The following is a 17,345-nucleotide window of genomic DNA, read 5'->3' as shown; positions in this document are numbered from 1 at the left end:
AAAGCACTTCATCTTCATCTGATATAAGACTAGATTTGATAAATCCATTCAGTAATAGCAAATGGACAAAGGATCATCCAGCAACCAACACCATTGGTAGAATGGACGGAGGGGTAAAGACCAACTTAGCTACTACAAATGAGTGTCGATATGTTGGTTTCTTATGCATGGTAGAACCTATAACAGTACAAGAGGCACTCAAAGACTAAAACTATGTACAAGTAATGCAAGAAGAACTTGATTAATTTAAGAAAAGTAAAGCATGGAATCTTGTTCTGAAACCACAAGAAAAATCAATAATATGACCTGAATGGGTTTTTAGTTATAAATCTGATGAATAGGGGATCATAACAAGAAATAAAGCAAGGTTAGTGGTAAAATGATATTGTTAGTAGGAAGACATTGATTACAATGAAACATGTGCACCTATGGCAAGACTATAGGTTGTCAGAATTTTCCTAGCTTATGCCACTTTAAAAGATTTCAAAGTCTATTAGATGGATGTGAAATCTGCTTTTTCCAAATGGTGAATTTGAGAAGGAAGTTTATGTTCAACAAATAGAAGGCTTAATTGACCCAAAATTTCCAAAACATGCTTTTAAACTAAATAAAGCCTTGTAAGGTATGAAACAAGCCCTAGAACCTGGTATGGAACTTTATAAAGTTTTTTTTTAATAAAATCAGGTTTCACAAAAGGTACCACTAATACCACACTGTTTCTTAAAAATCATAAAGGTCACGCTCTGTTAGTTCAATTATATGTTGATCATATTAGGTTTGGATCAATAAATCCAGAAGTCTGCAAAAACGTTTGTAAAATTAATGACAAGTTATTTTTGAAATGAGCATGATGGGAGAATTAATTTTTTCTGGGACTTCAAGTTAAAAAACATTCTGGTGGTATATTTATGAGTCAATCAAGGTATATCAGAATAATTCTAAAAAAATACTCTTTTGAAAACTGTTCGTATTGATAAACTCCCATGGGAACAGGAATCAGATTAGATTTTGATCCTAATGGTAAATATGTGGATATTAAAACTTATACAAGAATTAGTTCTTTGCTATATCTAACTTCTAGTAGACCAGATATAATGTTTGCAACATGTTTTCTATCGAGACATTAATGCAATCCCAAATATCCCATTTAAAAGCAGTAAAAAAAGTTTTCAAATATCTAAAAGGAATATCTAATCTTGAATTATGGTATCCAAAGAATACAAGTTTGGATCTGGTAGCCTACACAAAATCTAGTAAAAAGACAAAGATCATACAGGATTGCCTAGATATCAATAGAACAGACGTTACTTATTTTTATGTTGATTATTTGAACAACTTGTTTATTTTGATGGTTTAAATCTTAAACAACGTAATTATTGTCTTGGTCTCACCTTAACATGAAGTCACCACCGTGGTTTCTGTATATGATGAGGGTGTGACTGATGCGTGTCGGTGTGTATATATTTTAGGTGTATATTTTAAGCACTTTTTACACTTTTTAGCCAAGTTTTAAATTTATAAACACGATATTCACTAACACTAAACACACATATGGGCAAGTGTACCCTTCGTGGACGTAGTATAGTGTTGGTAAGATACCGAGGTCGTCCAAGTACACAAGAGCTTTTAGTACCGGTTTATCCTCAACGTCTAATCAAATCAAAATGTTAGAAAAAGGTTTTTAAACTAGAAAAATAAAACCAACTAAAATGCTGAAAATAAAATAAAAGGAAAAACAGATAGACAAGATGAATCACTTGGATCCGACTCGTGTGTAGTGTAACCTTTGATTATTTTCGCACTTTTGCACTTGTTTAAGAGATTATCTTAATTATAGTAGGCCCCTCTTTTGAAGGTGACGTTACCCTCAACCCAGTAGTTTGAGTCAGCAAGGATACAATCCTAAAGGGTTGGATTATTTAAAGATAACTAATTAAGTTATTAATGCATAATGTGGTAGGCCCCTCTTTTGAAGGTGACGTTACCCTCGGCTAAGTAGTCTGAGTCAGCAGGGATACAGTCCTAAGTAGCCGGGTTAAAGTTTTAATAGTAGTTTAACTTATTAGGGGATCAAAGAGTTTGGACCCCCGCCATCCAATACCGTTGGGTATTGAAGGAGGTCCTACTAAATTTGACCCAGGTCCTTTGCAGGATCTATACACTGAACAATGGCAAGACTCTTACCAAACCGTTCCCTTAACCCCCGACCAGGTAGCCAACAAACCTCCATATAGACCGTGGAATGAATGGTGAAAATCTTTTATTTTATATAGACAGTAAAATAATACCAAGACACCACCGACAAACGATAAGGAAGAATCACCTTCAACATAAGAAACTAGTAATTAAAGTCATTAATACAAAACCAATTAAAAAGTGCAAAAGATTAAAAATAAAAAGTGTTACACTAAACACTTGTCTTCACCAAGTGATGTAAAAGACTTAGGCAAACATGGCCTTTGATTGTCAAGAACTCTTACGATCAATCTTGGATCTCGAGACGACTCACACACTCTATGATGGACAATGGATGATGGTGGTGGATGATGGTGTTGTGATGGTGGTGGGTGGTGGGTGAAGTGTGAGAGAGGTGGTGTGCCAAGGGATGAGTTGCAAGAGGTCCAAGCACTCCTATTTATAGGCTGAACAGAAGCTCGAGCACGGCCCCGTGCCCATCTGACTCTCTCTCTTCATTAATTGCAATTTCATTAAATGCTGTCTACATTAGTTGACCACGCCCCCGTGTCCGCTGAGCACGACCCCGTGTGCAGAAGCATATCTGTACTATTGAGATTTGCCTAGATTTAGCGAATCTTATAGTTGACCACGGCCCCGTGGTGGGCAATAGAAGCTTCTACCACTTTGTCTTTTCTGCTGATACTTGGGCACGCCCCCGTGCTCACTGAGCACGGGGCGTGTTCAGGCTTCTGTCTTCTTGTTTTGCTTGGGAGGATGCTTGGCGGGAGGTCGGGCATGCCACGTTTGTTCCTTTTCTTGTATTTATGTTAGATTTAGCTGCCTTTTTGCTTCTTTTGTTGATTTGAGCTCATTTAATCCTGAAAATACAAAAGGAAGACAAAAGCACACTTTTTCCAACATTAGTACTAAAAAAGGGTTAGTTTTATGTCACAATTGATGTAATTTATATGTTGCATTTTGTGCACATCAAATACGCCCACACTTGAATCTTTGTTTGTCCTCAAGCGAAACTCTTTATAAGGTGGCTTTTTCACTCCCAAATGGAATGGGTAGAAGAGAAGGTTTTTGGACTTGTCATAGAGTGTCGGGATTCCCAAGATTCTTTATTAAGTTTTATTTTTATTTATTTACAATCCTATTCGTCATGATTTATAAAAAATGTTTCATAAGATAAATTACTTATTAGGGCATAACATGCCTTTTTAAAACTCCATTTATATACAAGTTCACATACCTCACGGGGGATCACTCAACACTCGGCCGAAGGTGTATTTTTTTTAGTGAATCACTCGAGAGCGGCATAGAACTTACTCCTACCATGAGCTTGCCAAGCAATCAATCCTCCTCCTTTTTAACTATATACCTTTGTAAATATCAATAGGACTTTTGGGGTGAAGGGTTAGGCTTGAGCTAAAGGTGGGTGGTTGGGTTAATGGTTAGAAAAAGGGCGAAAAGAGTAAAAAGCATCGGTTTTTTAAAGACTTTTTATTTTTCACAATTTTATTTTTATTTTGATGAACCATTTCTTTCAAATAAGGTTAATTTTGATGAACTTGTTTGTTTATTTGGTTTCATCAATTTTTTTAGAAGTCATAAGAAAACCGAGCTTTGTTACTAAAAGAAAGAGTTAAAATAAAAAGGTTTAGGTGGGTAAAAAGGGTGATTGTTTTGGGTTAAGAAATGAAAAGGTTTAGGCTCAAAGGGGTTAACTAGGGGGATTTTGGGTAGGTGGTAAAAAAAATGAAAAATAATGGTGTAGAAAGAAAAAAAAAGGTTAGTCCTAATGCCTCCATCATTTACTTACTCGGGTTTAAGTTGGTAAGGACCGGGAATGCATTGTTGTGGCAAGTTCTAGAGTCGTATGAACCAAGCGGCTATTCACACAAGAAACGAAAAATGAGCATTTAGTGTAAAGATATGTATTTGTATGCTCAATAAAGGCTCAAAACTCACTTTTGTGGGAATGGGTTTTTATGTGATCAAATATATATAATCAAATTTTAACTAAGCTTGTCATGCCATTTCATAATTTTCTTATGTTGGTTCTTTTTATCACGACGCTATCGGTTGTAAACTTGTAAAAATATAACCTTTTTTTAGAACTTGAAATTCCCAACTTAAACTTAGACAAGTAAAAAAATGAAAATTTTTTGAAAAAAATTGGGGTGATTAGCGGTTCCAATAGAGTTTTGTGTAAGGCTTGTTGATTAGGACTTGCAAGATTCAAAGTTTTAGCATCCCCCCACACTTAAATTACACATTGTCCTCAATATGTCCCAAAAATAAGTTTTTAGGTTGATTGAATGTATAAAAGGGTGTTAAAAGCAAAATTTTATGTTACTGGCACTCTGGACACGGCCCCGTGTTCAGGTGCCAGTGACAAAATTTAGTAAAGAGAAACAGAAGTCTGGACACGGGGGCGTGTTCAGTGAACACGACCCGTGTCCAGTTACCTGAACTGGGTGTTTTCTGCAGATTGTGCAGCACGCGGCTGTGTTGGGCGGACACGGCCCGTGCTGAACTTACTGTAATGAAGAATTTTTTGTCGGATGGCCCTGTTTTCGTGCATGGGGTTATGTTTCTCGTTTCCCTTGTTATCCTTTACCATCCCAAGTGTTTTTTATTTATCACAACATCATTCAAACACTAAAACCATCATTTTATTAAAATCATAGAGAGATACATAATCCTAGGAAGTTAATAATTTAGATAGGTGAGCACAAGAAGCTTAAACCAAGGAGTTCTAGCCTAAAAGTTATTCTAATTAGAAAAATTTCCGAAGAGATAATTCTCTTGGTTAGATGTGGCTTCAAAAAACTCCTTTCTCCAGGCATGGGTTCCTCATACGTCGTCGAGCCACTCCTCTATCTCCCTTGGGAGGAAGAAGGCGGGCTCGTTGGCGTCGGTTTGAGGAGGTACAACTTCCACCAGGACTTCTTGTAGATCTTCAAGGGGAGGCTCCGCTGTAATGTCATCCCATCCGGTAGGGTTGTTGACTCCAAGTGCTAGGTTCCAATCTTCTTGAGGGAGGATTGGTTCCATGGGAGGTGTTACAACAATATTTAACCTCTGGTGCAAGAGGTTAATTTCTTGAAAACTATTTTCCAGCCCCACCGTAAGATAATTTATACGGTCTATTAGGTCCTCCTCCACCGAAGTCATTTCATCGAGAGATTCCCGTAGTGCCATGACGTAGTGTACAAGGGTAGCTTCAATGGAAGGCCTTCTCCCTCTTCGACTGTTTCTTGAATGTACAGAAGATGTTCCACTGTTTTAACTTGACATTCTATGAAAACAAACCAGAAATAGCTTATTTTAATGAAACAGTACTTTGGACACAGCCTCGTGCTCAACGAGCACGGCCCCGTGTTCACCTTTCTGCAGAATTTTGGATCAAGGAATCTCGAAGTTTTAAGTTATTTTTCCAATTTGTGAAGCCTTTTTGAGTAATAATAACTTAAAACAATGTTATGCAACTTATTTTTAACAAGATTCCTTGAACAAAACTTCAACAATCCTTACAATAAAGCTTGAAATCTCAAGCTTCAATGGAGGTTTTGGAGAAAGATGAAGAAGAAGGAAATGGATAAAAGAGGAAAGGACAAGATGGTTGTTGGAACCTTCTTTTAGAACATACGTAGGATGGTAGGAGAGAAGATCCATTCAAATCTCTGTCCCTGGATGGTCCAAATGGGCAGGATTCTTGGTTGCATTTATAGAAAACGACAGCATGCTGGACACGGCCCCGTGTGCAGGCAAGATCCTGACACATTTTGTCCGTATTCTGACGTAAAGTCAGAAAGGAATCTTTTGGTGGACACGGGGGCGTGTTGGCTGGGCACGGCCCCGTGTCGAAAGGCTGATTATGAAGATTGTCTATTTTCAAGGAACTTATCCGGATCGGGCGGTTCCTTACTGGATGAAACAACCCCAAAGTGCCTAAGATACCTTAATTGCTCTAGATTAAGACGAGAACGCAAGAGGTTGTCGGTGAGGGTGCTTCCTATGCTAAATGTAGGTGGACAAGTCCAACCCTTTTCCGGGCTCTCATTAAAGAAGGTGTATGCCGAATCGCTCAGGTCTATGTATGCATCGAACGAAGTCGATGGGGAGTCCTTCACGGCACAATCGGCACAGGGACGACTATCGTCCAAGTCCTTGCTAGAGTGGAAGGTATTGTTCGGAGCAACGAGGTTGTTTTTATTTGAATGCGAACCCAACAATTCTTCTTGGTCATCGTCTTGAGATGAATTAAGGAAATCCATCTTAAGTTCTTTTAACCAATTAAGAACTAGATCTTCTAGTTGAAATAGTTCGTCGAGGAGCATTTCTCCTAGAATATCTGGTTGAGCGCATTCGAGGGAGAGATAAGGATTATTTTTCCTTTCGCCCCTCTTAAGGCTACAGGAAAATGATGGGTCTATATAGTGGGGCTTATAATTTAGAAAATAACATTCTAATTCTTTATGACCGCCACCACATAATTGACACCACGTACCATAAGAGTGCCGAAAGTAAAAAATATCATCATCACTCATGTTTGTGTCAGAAATTACCAACCGTCGGGATCTTACGGTTCTGTTTTCAATAATTGAATCTTGGGCACGGGGGCGTGTTCAGTGGGCACGACCCCGTGTTCAGCTTACTGTCTGACTTAAAACAGGATTGCCAGTTCCAATGATTGGGCACGGGGCGTGTTCAACAGGCACGGCCCGAGCTGAGTTCGGCAGAAGCTGAAAAACTAAGAAAATCCTAAAAAAAATCAAAAAAATGATTAGGCCGCTGATTCCTAACTTTCTTAAAATCCTTGTGTCCCCGGCAGCGGCGCCAAAAACTTGATGCGTGTCACTGTGTATATATTTTAGGTGTATATTTTAAGCCATTTTTACACTTTTTAGCCAAGTTTTAAATTTATAAACACGATATTCACTAACACTAAACACACATATGGGCAAGTGCACCCATCGTGGACGTAGTATAGTGTTGGTAAGATACCGAGGTCGTCCAAGGACACAAGAGCTTTTAGTACCGGTTTATCCTCAACGTCTAATCAAATCAAAATGTTAGAAAAAGGTTTTTAAACTAGAAAAATAAAACTAACTAAAATGCTGAAAATAAAATAAAAGGAAAAACAGATAGACAAGATGAATCACTTGGATCTGACTCGTGTGTTGTGTAACCTTTGATTATTTTCGCACTTTTGCACTTTTGCACTTTTTAATAGATTATCTTAGTTATTGTAGTAGGCCCCTCTTTTGAAGGCGACGTTACCCTCAACCCAGTAGTTTGAGTCAGCAAGGATACAATCCTAAGGGTCGGATTATTGAAAGATAATTAATTAAGTTATTAATGCATAATGTGGCAGGCCCCTGTTTTGAAGGTGACGTTACCCTCGGCTAAGTAGTCTGAGTCAGCATGGATACAGTCCTAAGTAGCCGGGTTAAAGTTTTAATAGTAGTTTAACTTATGAGGGGATCAAAGAGTTTGGACCCCCCTCCAATACCGTTGGGTATTGAAGGAGGTCCTACTAAATTTGACCCAGGTCCTTTGCAGGATCTATACACTGAACAATGGCAAGACTCTTACCAAACCGTTCTCTTAACCCCCGACCAGGTAGCCAACATACCTCCATATAGACCATGGAGATATGAATGGTGAAAATCTTTTATTTTATATAGACAGTAAAATAATGCCAAGACACCACGGACAAACGATAAGGAAGAATCACCTTCAACATAAGAAACTAGTAATTAAAGTCATTAATACAAAACCAATTAAAAAGTGCAAAAGATTAAAAATGAAAAGTATTACACTAAACACTTGTCTTCACCAAGTGATGTAAGAGACTTAGGCAAACATGGCCTTTGATTGTCAAGAACTCTTATACGATCAATCTTGGATCCCGAGACGACTCACACACTCTATGATGAACAATGGATGATGGTGGTGGATGATGGTGTTGTGATGGTGGTGGGTGGTGGGTGAAGTGTGAGAGAGGTGGTGTGCCAAGGGATGAGTTGCAAGAGCTCCAAGCACTCCTATTTATAGGTGGAACAGAAGCTCGGGCACGGCCCCGTGCCCATCCGACTCTCTCTCTTCATTAATTGCAATTTCATTAAATGTTGTCTGCATTAGTTGACCACGCCCCCGTGTCCGCTGAGCACGACCCCGTGTGCAGAAGCATATCTGTACTATTGAGATTTGCCTGGATTTAGCGAATCTTATAGTTGACCATGGCCCCGTGCCCGCTGAGCACGGCCCCGTGGTGGGCAATAGAAGCTTCTACCACTTTGTCTTTTCTGCTGATACTTGGGCACGCCCCCGTGCTCACTGAGCACGGGGCGTGTTCAGTCTTTTTTCTTTTTGTTTTGCTTGGGAGGATGCTTGTCGGGAGGTCGGGCATGCCACGTTTGTTCCTTTTCTTGTATTTATGTTAGATTTAGCTGCCTTTTTGCTTCTTTTGTTGATTTGAGTTCATTTAATCCTGAAAATATAAAAGGAAGACAAAAGCACACTTTTTCCAACATTAGTACTAAAAAGGGTTAGTTTTATGCCACAATTGATGTAATTTATATGTTGCATTTTGTGCACATCGGTGACATTTACCAAGTAGTGGGTTCGTTGGGTTGTTGAGGCCTTACAATCACTTTTTCTAATTTTGGGCCTCTTTGCTTTCTTAGGGATCGATGTTAATTTTCTTGGGTTTGTCTTTAATTTGCTTTCTTATGATTCACGATTGGTTTACAAGGAAGGCTACTAGAGAGTTCGCTGATCATGAAAATATAATGTGGATGTTAGTCTAACTAGGTCTGTAAATGAACCGAACGAACACAAACATAGGCATTTTTTTGTTCGTTCATTTAAGTTTAACATAACACGAACACGAATATATAACTGAACACATTTTTTGTTCATGTTCGTTTATTAAAAAAATGGGGATGCTCGTGTTCGTTTATGTTCGTCCATTTAAAACTTAAACGAACAACGTGAATGAATATAAACAAACAAACAAACATAAACGAACAAAATTTAAAGAACAATAAATAACACAAACGAACATAGTTGAAGAAATATAAACCAACACAAATGAACATAATTTATTGAACATAAAAGAACATAAACTAATTTTCTTATATAAATTAGTGATTAATTACCATAAATTTCATTGAAAACCCCATTTTTTACTAGAAAGTCCAATTACCAATTAGTTATATTTATATAAGTAGTTAGAAGGTTCCTTTTATGTTTAGTATTTGTATAAAGATAACTACTTGTGGATTTAAATTGAAACGAGCATATACGAACAAACATAAGTGAACGAATATAAACAAATGTAAATAAACGAACATAAACAAATGTAAATAAACGAATATAAATGAAAAAACATAAACGGACGTTCACGGACGTAAAAGAACGAATAAAATGTGTGTTCATATTCGTTCGTTTAATTAAATGAACATAAACAAACTTCCCGCCGAACAAAGTCCACAAACAGTTCATAAACGTTCGGTTTATTTAAAGGCCTAAGTCCAACACTTGTAAATCAACCATGATAACTAATGGCGTTTGTTCCTTGGCTTGTTCTTGTTTGTGATCTCCTCTGACAAAAAAACGAAGGCCAATTGGTTGGCTTTCCTTTTGCTTTTTATAGTATAAATGGTAAAAAAAAAGAATAAGCTAAAACAATTATTATTATGCAACATCAAAATTGTTTGGATAATAATAGTTACTATGATGCAATCATAATTATTTTAGATGTATGTACATTCAAAAGTTAACTCCCAATTGTATTAGACGCCACCCCAATATAAAGCTATCTAATGTAAACAATAATTATTTGAAAAAACGGGATGATGTAAGAAACTAATTGTAAAAAAATGAATTAAAGAGCAGGGTTCCATTAGGTATAAAAAATTCAAAAGACAAGAATTAGAATGGTCTAGTACTCTAGTTTGTTGTAATATTAATATTGCCTAGAGAAAAATGCCCGGATAGTCCCTGTGGTTTCGTCTTTTTTCACCTATAGTCCTCAACTTTCTAAAACTACCTGAATAGTCCCCAAGTTTTCATTTTTTGTTCCCGGATAGTCCATAGGTCTAACTTCAGTTACTTTTCTCTGTTAAAATGATGTGAAATGACAAAAATACCCTTTCCTTAAAAGGCCAAACCATAGGGACTATCCGAGCATCTTCTTCATTTTTATTTATAAAACCCCACCACCACACTTCATCTTCAACCTCCACCCACCCACACCACCACCACCACCACCATCTACCCCAACTTCACCATAACCACCACTGCCACAACCATGCCCGCTGCAACCACCACCGCCGCCATCATCGCTGATGACACCACAATAGGGATGATCATATGCCACCGAATACCGATCCCATACCGATCCCGTACCGATCCCGTACCGATCCCGATCCCGATCGGTATCCCGATCGGTATCCACTTTTTGTCGTTTTCGGTATCGGTACGGTACGGTATCGGTATTATACCGATACCGACCCTCAAAATACGGTATAATACCGATACCGTACCGTACCGATACCTAACCGACATGTTTCGGTATCGGTATCGGTACCTAGTTTGGGTGAAATTCGGGATCGGTATTAGGCGGTATCGGTATCGGTTCGGTATCGGATACCGATATGCTCATCCCTACACCACAACCATCGCTGATGAACTAGATAATTTGCTTCTTCATTTAAATCACCAGCAACTCAATACTTTAATATTCTTTTTGCAACACAAAACTGATATCATTTTATACCACCTGCATCTCTACTACTTGTTCTTCAAAAAACAAACAACAGTCAATGCAATGCAACTATTTCAGCTACACAAACAACTTCAAAAACTCAAATTCTTAAGCAAATCAATCTGTAATTCCAAAATCAACTTCAATTCAATCAACTACCACTCTTATAAACTCAACTTCTGAAACTTATTGAAAATTTTCCGAATCGTCCAAAACTGGTCGAGAATCTGAAAGTAATGAATCTTATTCAAAATGATCAGATTTCGTTCCGAAAATCAATGAAACTTGTTCAAACTGATTAATATTTTACCAAAACTTATTGAAATCACACCGAAATGTTTGCAATCATCAAACGACACACCGAAAACAAACTATTTCAGTTTGAAATTCACTGAAATACAACCGGTTTAAACACTTTTCACCGAAAGCAATCAAAACTCAGTCTGAAATCGACCGATTTAACACGAACAACATGCTGAAACTGATCGAAATTCAACCAACAGATTCGATTTACCAGAATTTATGAATCAAATCAGATTTCAGTAACAAAACTTATGAACGTGATGACCACAATTTTTATCAGATCTTATCTGTTACAGACAGTCCAAAATCAGATTTCAGTAACAAAACTTATGAACGTGAGTTGCTGGTGATTTAAATGACGAAGCAAATTATCCGGGCATAGCATTAATAGAAGCATATGATACATGCGGTGATGATGGCGGTGGTGGTGGTTGCAGCGGGCATGGTTGTGGCAGTGGTGGTTATGGTGAAGTTGGGGTAGATGGTGGTGGTGGTGGTGGTGGTGGTGTGGGTGGGTGGGGGTTGAAGATGAAGTGTGGTGGTGGGGTTTTATAAATAAAAATGAAGAAGATGCCCGGATAGTCCCTATGGTTTGGCCTTTTAAGGAAAGGGTATTTTTGTCATTTCACATCATTTTAACAGAGAAAAGTAACTGAAGTTAGACCCAGGGACTATCCGGGAACAAAAAATGAAAACTTGGGGACTATTCAGGTAGTTTTAGAAAGTTGGGGACTATAGGTGAAAAAAGACGAAACCACAGGGACTATCCGGGCATTTTTCTCTATTGCCTACTAAAATTTGTTTTTTTCTTGTGTACGTATTGGCTGGTCCAATTTGATTAAGGGAAAATTACCAAAATAGCCGCTTGACCAGCCATTTTACCAAAATAGCCATTTGACCGGGCTTAATGGACCTTCAATGTCAGCCGAGCCGCTTCATGGCCAAGCCGAGCCGCTTTGCCCCATTCCAAGCCGCTACACCCTGGATCTAAGCCTCTTCAGCATGCCACCTACCCCCAAGCCTTTACATTTGAATTTATGAGCTTTCAACCCATGCCCAAGCCGCTACACCCTGGATCTAAGCCGCTTCAGCATGCCACCTACCCCCAAGCCGTTTCATTTGAATTTATGGGCTTTCAACACATGCCCAAGCCTTTACATGTGTTTTTTATGTATAATTTCGTAAGTATATATAACATCTGGATTTTGCACACATGTGTTTTTTGTCTTCTCGTTATCTTTGTTTGAATACATACTTTGGTCACGTTTAGTTTAATTTTTTTTTCTTTTTTTTTTCGAACAATTACTTTAAAAAAAATATGCACACATCCATAAGACTATATATATTTCGAAACAAATAAAAAAATATTTATTTTCAAACCTATGAATATTAATTTTAACTTACGAACAAGACATTACATTTTTATAAAAAAATAATAGTTTTACATCTTGTGCAGGTTATATTATAAAAAAGTGAGTTTTTTTATAATTTTAACCTATGAATAAAAAAATAATAGTTTTTTTATAATTTTAATAAAATGTATATCAAGACATTCAGGAAAAAAACTAAAAAATATCGTTTATATAATTTTTTAAATAACTAATCATGATATATATCGGTAATTTATATCAGAAATTTATATATATTTTTATTGGTAATTTATGTATATTTTTTAAAATATTATCTAACTTACATATAAATGTACAGGTTATATTAAAAGTCACCGAACTTATTTGTTGTCTACCATTTTTTGAACCTTTGCATATACACTAACATAACTTATACATATATAGCAATCAAATTGATTTGTTCACATATTTCTTTATTTTGATAAGAGATGAATTAGAAACAATAAACATTATACTTATATCAATATTACACAAAACGGTCTTATAAATCCTAAAAATATTACAATATTAAATAATTTTGATACCTGCAAATTAATAAAAAGATAAGTAATTTTGAGTAATGTTTATTTGGCCTGAAAACAATAAAAAATATGGATAGAAAAAGAAACATTGTCCACATCAATATTTAAAAACGATATTTCTTAGTTAAAAGATATAAGCTAGTATGTGTATAAATTTTTTTATATTTTTCTTAGACGGCCTTCATAAAAAAAATGGAGAAAAGAGTATTTTGATATTTTTTTGATGTATTTTGATATTTTTTTGATGTTTTTTGAAATTTAAAAAAAAAATACTACTGAAGCGGCTCGGCTTGTACTTGTAGCGGCTCGGCTTGTACTTGTAGCGGCTCGGCTTGTACTTGTGGGGCAGGGGGCGAAGCGGCTCGGCTTGTACTTGTAGCGGCTTGGCTGACATTGAAGGTGCATAAAGCCTGGTCAGGTAAGAGGGACACGTGTCCGCTTGTTTGTGGCTGGATTGAAGGTGCATAAAAATGGGAGTTCACTTCGATGGGAAGGTCCATTAAGCCCGGTCAAATGGCTATTTTCGTAAAATGGCTGGTCAAGCGGCTAGTCTGGTAATTTTCCCTTTGATTAATGGAACATATCCCACTGCCTTTAAAAAATAATTGATGATTTGACTACCACATGGCTAATGGGACCAAGTGCATATGTAGGTGAATTGTTTAGACGTCCTTTTCTCATTAAAAACACTATCCATTTATATAGGTCAGGTACATTGTTGATGGGTTGACCACGACATGGCGAAAGCTTTAAGCATTAATCACACATGCGTATGAGGGGAACCAAGAACAATTATCATTTGATGAATAAATTAATAATAGAATATCAAAGTATGAAAGATAAACATCTAAATATGTGTATTTAAAACATATCTATATAACTATATAATACATCTCCTATGAACATAAAAGTAATTTAACACCCATTTTTTAAGATGGCAGATTAAAAGTCTCAAATAAAACCTATATTTTTTTATTTTTCTTCCCATTTTATCCTCCTCTCCTTGCATCCCATTTCTTTCAATTAGGCTTTATTCATACCAGCATCGATTCAATTTTCATTTTAAATGCAATTGAAGATGTGGTGTTCAGGGACCGTCGGACTTCCCTTTCAATATTGCACTCCTGCATTCAATTTCGTTTTACGTTTTCGATTTCACCCTATATAGCCCCCCCGCAACCCTTTACGCAAACAAGGTATGACAGATTCTTCAGTTTGTTATATTCAGCTTTCGTGGGGTTCCGGTTAGTCGTACAGTCGTCGGAACACTGGTAACCTTGGTGATCTCTGCATCCCATCACAGGTAACCTTAAATTCATTCATTTTATGTATGTGTTTGGTTGTGCACTGACGATTGTTACCAACCACTACGGCCAGAGAAACCTTAGGCTTGTTATGACAAGAAATACCAGGTATGGGTTTGTCTTTTTTATTGAGTCTCATTATAAAAGACGGCGGATTAGGGATATGGTTCTAATTGTACAGGTATGTTGCTACTGGATTTAAGGATTTTGTATAAATTATATAATATAACAGGTTTTTAATGATATTTTTAGGGAAATTTGATGATGACCGTGAAGAACTGTTGTCAGCTGCAAATTATGCTCGTAATGCTAGCTGTAAGACAATTACATCCCTTTTTTTAATTTAGGTGCAAATTTGTAGTGCAATTTAGTTTAATTCTTTTAAAATTCTGTAGATCTAGCATGTTCAGAGGAATCCGTTAATGAATTTGGTTAATGAATTTGAAGAAGGAAAAATTACCGAAAATATACCGCTTCAAGATACTTTTGATGATTCAGCTTATGATACATTTCACCATGATGATTTCAGTGAGCCTAGAAAGAAGGATAGGAGGGAAGTTGAAATAGAGCTTCATGTTGATCTGGTAACCACATCTTTTTGCTTAACTAAAGCATAAAAAAATAGAACATATTTTCATGGATTCATAGGTTCCATGTCAATCTGATAAGTGGTAACACTGATTCGCTAGCAAGCTTCTTATATATACTTCTTTAAGGGCTTATCTAATACGCACTGTGGGTTATCTTTCATTCTTTGTCAAGGTACATGACTACTTTGCTCCATAGTACGTACCAACATGACCTCATATTCTATAGCTCAGATGTGGGCCGTATACAGGTATCATTTTTATATGCATTTGTTTTCTTGGTGCTTAAAGTTTCACTTGTTCAACTTCCATCTCCTTGAGCCAAACCGTAGCCTACCGAAACTGATTGGATTTAATACAGAATGTAGGCTTTCTACAAGACCAACTGCTATACAATCTAAGGGTCTAACGTTAGTATCAGAAGTTGTGATAAAAAAGGGTAGGTTCTTTCTTTTCAAGAAAATCTTGAAATTGGTTTCTATTTTGAAATTAATTCTGATCAAATTCAATAAAGTTGATTATGCTGGGGTCATTTATTTACAGACGAATAATGTCAAACGAGACCCAAAACATTTTATTATCTCATGCTTTCAGCCTGGTATAACCTTGCTTATAAAGAAGCTTCAACATAAATACACGGTTAGTAATTTATATTTTCGTTAGAGGTGGTCTGGGTTAGTTGTATAATGGACCGAGATAGGTTCGGATCGAAACGGGTCAGTCCAAGTGGGGTTGAGCTGCAAACAACTTATTTGAAGTATTTTTCTGTTTTATTGTAGATTCTTTGGGATAGGTTTAAAATGGGCCAAAATGGATTGGGTTGACTAACGTGTCGAACCTTCTCTCTTGTGTCGCTTCCCTTGTTGGGTAACGGGTCAACACGGATTATGGTTGTCTTTGTTTCGTACCAGCTGGAATGGGCCGAGTTGACCCTCAAAACACTTTTTCACCCTTAAAGATAACTGATATATATGTTATGAAACTTATTATTACCATTTTATATATGAAATATGCTTAAAGTCACTGGTCGTCGTAACTTTCTTTTCATTATCCAGGTTTTTTTTTTGTGTCTCTCGTTTTGATGAAGATCTTAGGAAGCCTAATCGAAGGCAAACAATTAGAAAACAAAAGAGAAAATTTATAAGATGGGAAGAAGAAACATGGAAATAAAACAAGCATTACCTGATGGTAAAAATTAAATTTAAGCAAGAAATATCTTCAAAGACAAGAGGAGTTACTTTGTTGTTTCTATATGCAAGCATTTATTGAAGTGATTTTTTAAATTTAGGATTCACATCGTCATGTGTTCTTCAGGTCAGGTCAAAGCTAATTACATGGTTGCACCATTTGCACAAGACTTAGATGAAAAAAATGAAGATACAAGCTCGCACTCTTTCAGGACAATATTAGTTGTTTAGACCAAAATTTGCCGATCCGATCCTACTGGAAGCTCACTGGAGCGTCTTGATGGCTGCAAGGCGGTATGGCTGTCTTTCAGATCCTTCTGTCCTAAAACTTTTCAAACTTTTATATTAGCACATAATGCATAGGATATGATTATACTACTAAATGGGTCAAAAGAGTGCCCTCTGTTTTTTTTATCATCAATATGTTTCGCTATTATGATGCTACCTCCATTTTATGTTCATTTACATATTGATATATCTATTACATCGAAAAGTAAATAATATGAGCAAGTTAGTGCTTCGTGTGCCGAAGAAGATATAATACATCATGTGCCATTGAAAATGCAGCATTCACTTTTATAAAAGTGTTAGAAACATAAAATTACTTATTTGTCTTATCTTGTCATTATATTTTACAAAGAAGTTACTGAGGTTAATATGAATACACAAGACAATCTCTTGTCGTTAACGAGGGTTATTTAAGACAATTAACTGAGTCAAATATTAGTTTCACTTGGTCAACTCGGTAACCCAAGTGAGTTATGCAAAGCTTTCGTCAAACTCCCACTATCCTTTTAACCTTCACCCTCGCGACTTGGTGATATATTCATGCCCGGTATTATCGACTCCGCCGCAACGCGCGGGTCTCCCACTAGTCTAACAAAAATAGTGAGACTGATCGAATAATATCTATTGATAACTAGGAGTGTGAGTCATGTTGGTGTTGGTGGATTGACGTAATTGGGGTCATAGAATTGTCGAACTAAAATACGACCTATATATTATATTATATAATTAATGTAGGAGTTCAATGATTTTTGTATGGAAAAATGTAATTAGAGAACTAACATT

General features: G+C 36.6%; 1 long non-coding RNA gene across 6 annotated transcripts; it reads left to right on the top strand.

The window, feature by feature from the left end:
- Positions 1-14,073: 14,073 nt before the first annotated feature.
- On the top strand, positions 14,074-16,710 carry LOC110865903. Of its 6 annotated transcripts, none has more exons than XR_002551055.2 (7): positions 14,074-14,815; positions 14,896-15,084; positions 15,263-15,338; positions 15,449-15,526; positions 15,631-15,726; positions 16,143-16,275; positions 16,402-16,710. It is a non-coding gene; the product is annotated as an uncharacterized LOC110865903 (long non-coding RNA). The 6 variants fall into 6 exon arrangements; XR_002551057.2 differs by lacking the exon at positions 16,143-16,275 and having other exon boundaries at positions 14,075-14,499; positions 14,574-14,815; XR_002551056.2 differs by lacking the exon at positions 16,143-16,275 and having other exon boundaries at positions 14,077-14,681; positions 14,753-14,815.
- The last annotated feature ends 635 nt before the right edge of the window (positions 16,711-17,345 follow it).

This window comes from Helianthus annuus, chromosome 6 (assembly GCF_002127325.2).
Source record: "Helianthus annuus cultivar XRQ/B chromosome 6, HanXRQr2.0-SUNRISE, whole genome shotgun sequence".
In the NCBI taxonomy this organism is placed as follows: Eukaryota; Viridiplantae; Streptophyta; class Magnoliopsida; order Asterales; family Asteraceae; genus Helianthus; species Helianthus annuus.
The sequence above is the reverse complement of the archived record's forward strand: the minus strand, read 5'-3'. Positions and strand labels throughout refer to the sequence as shown.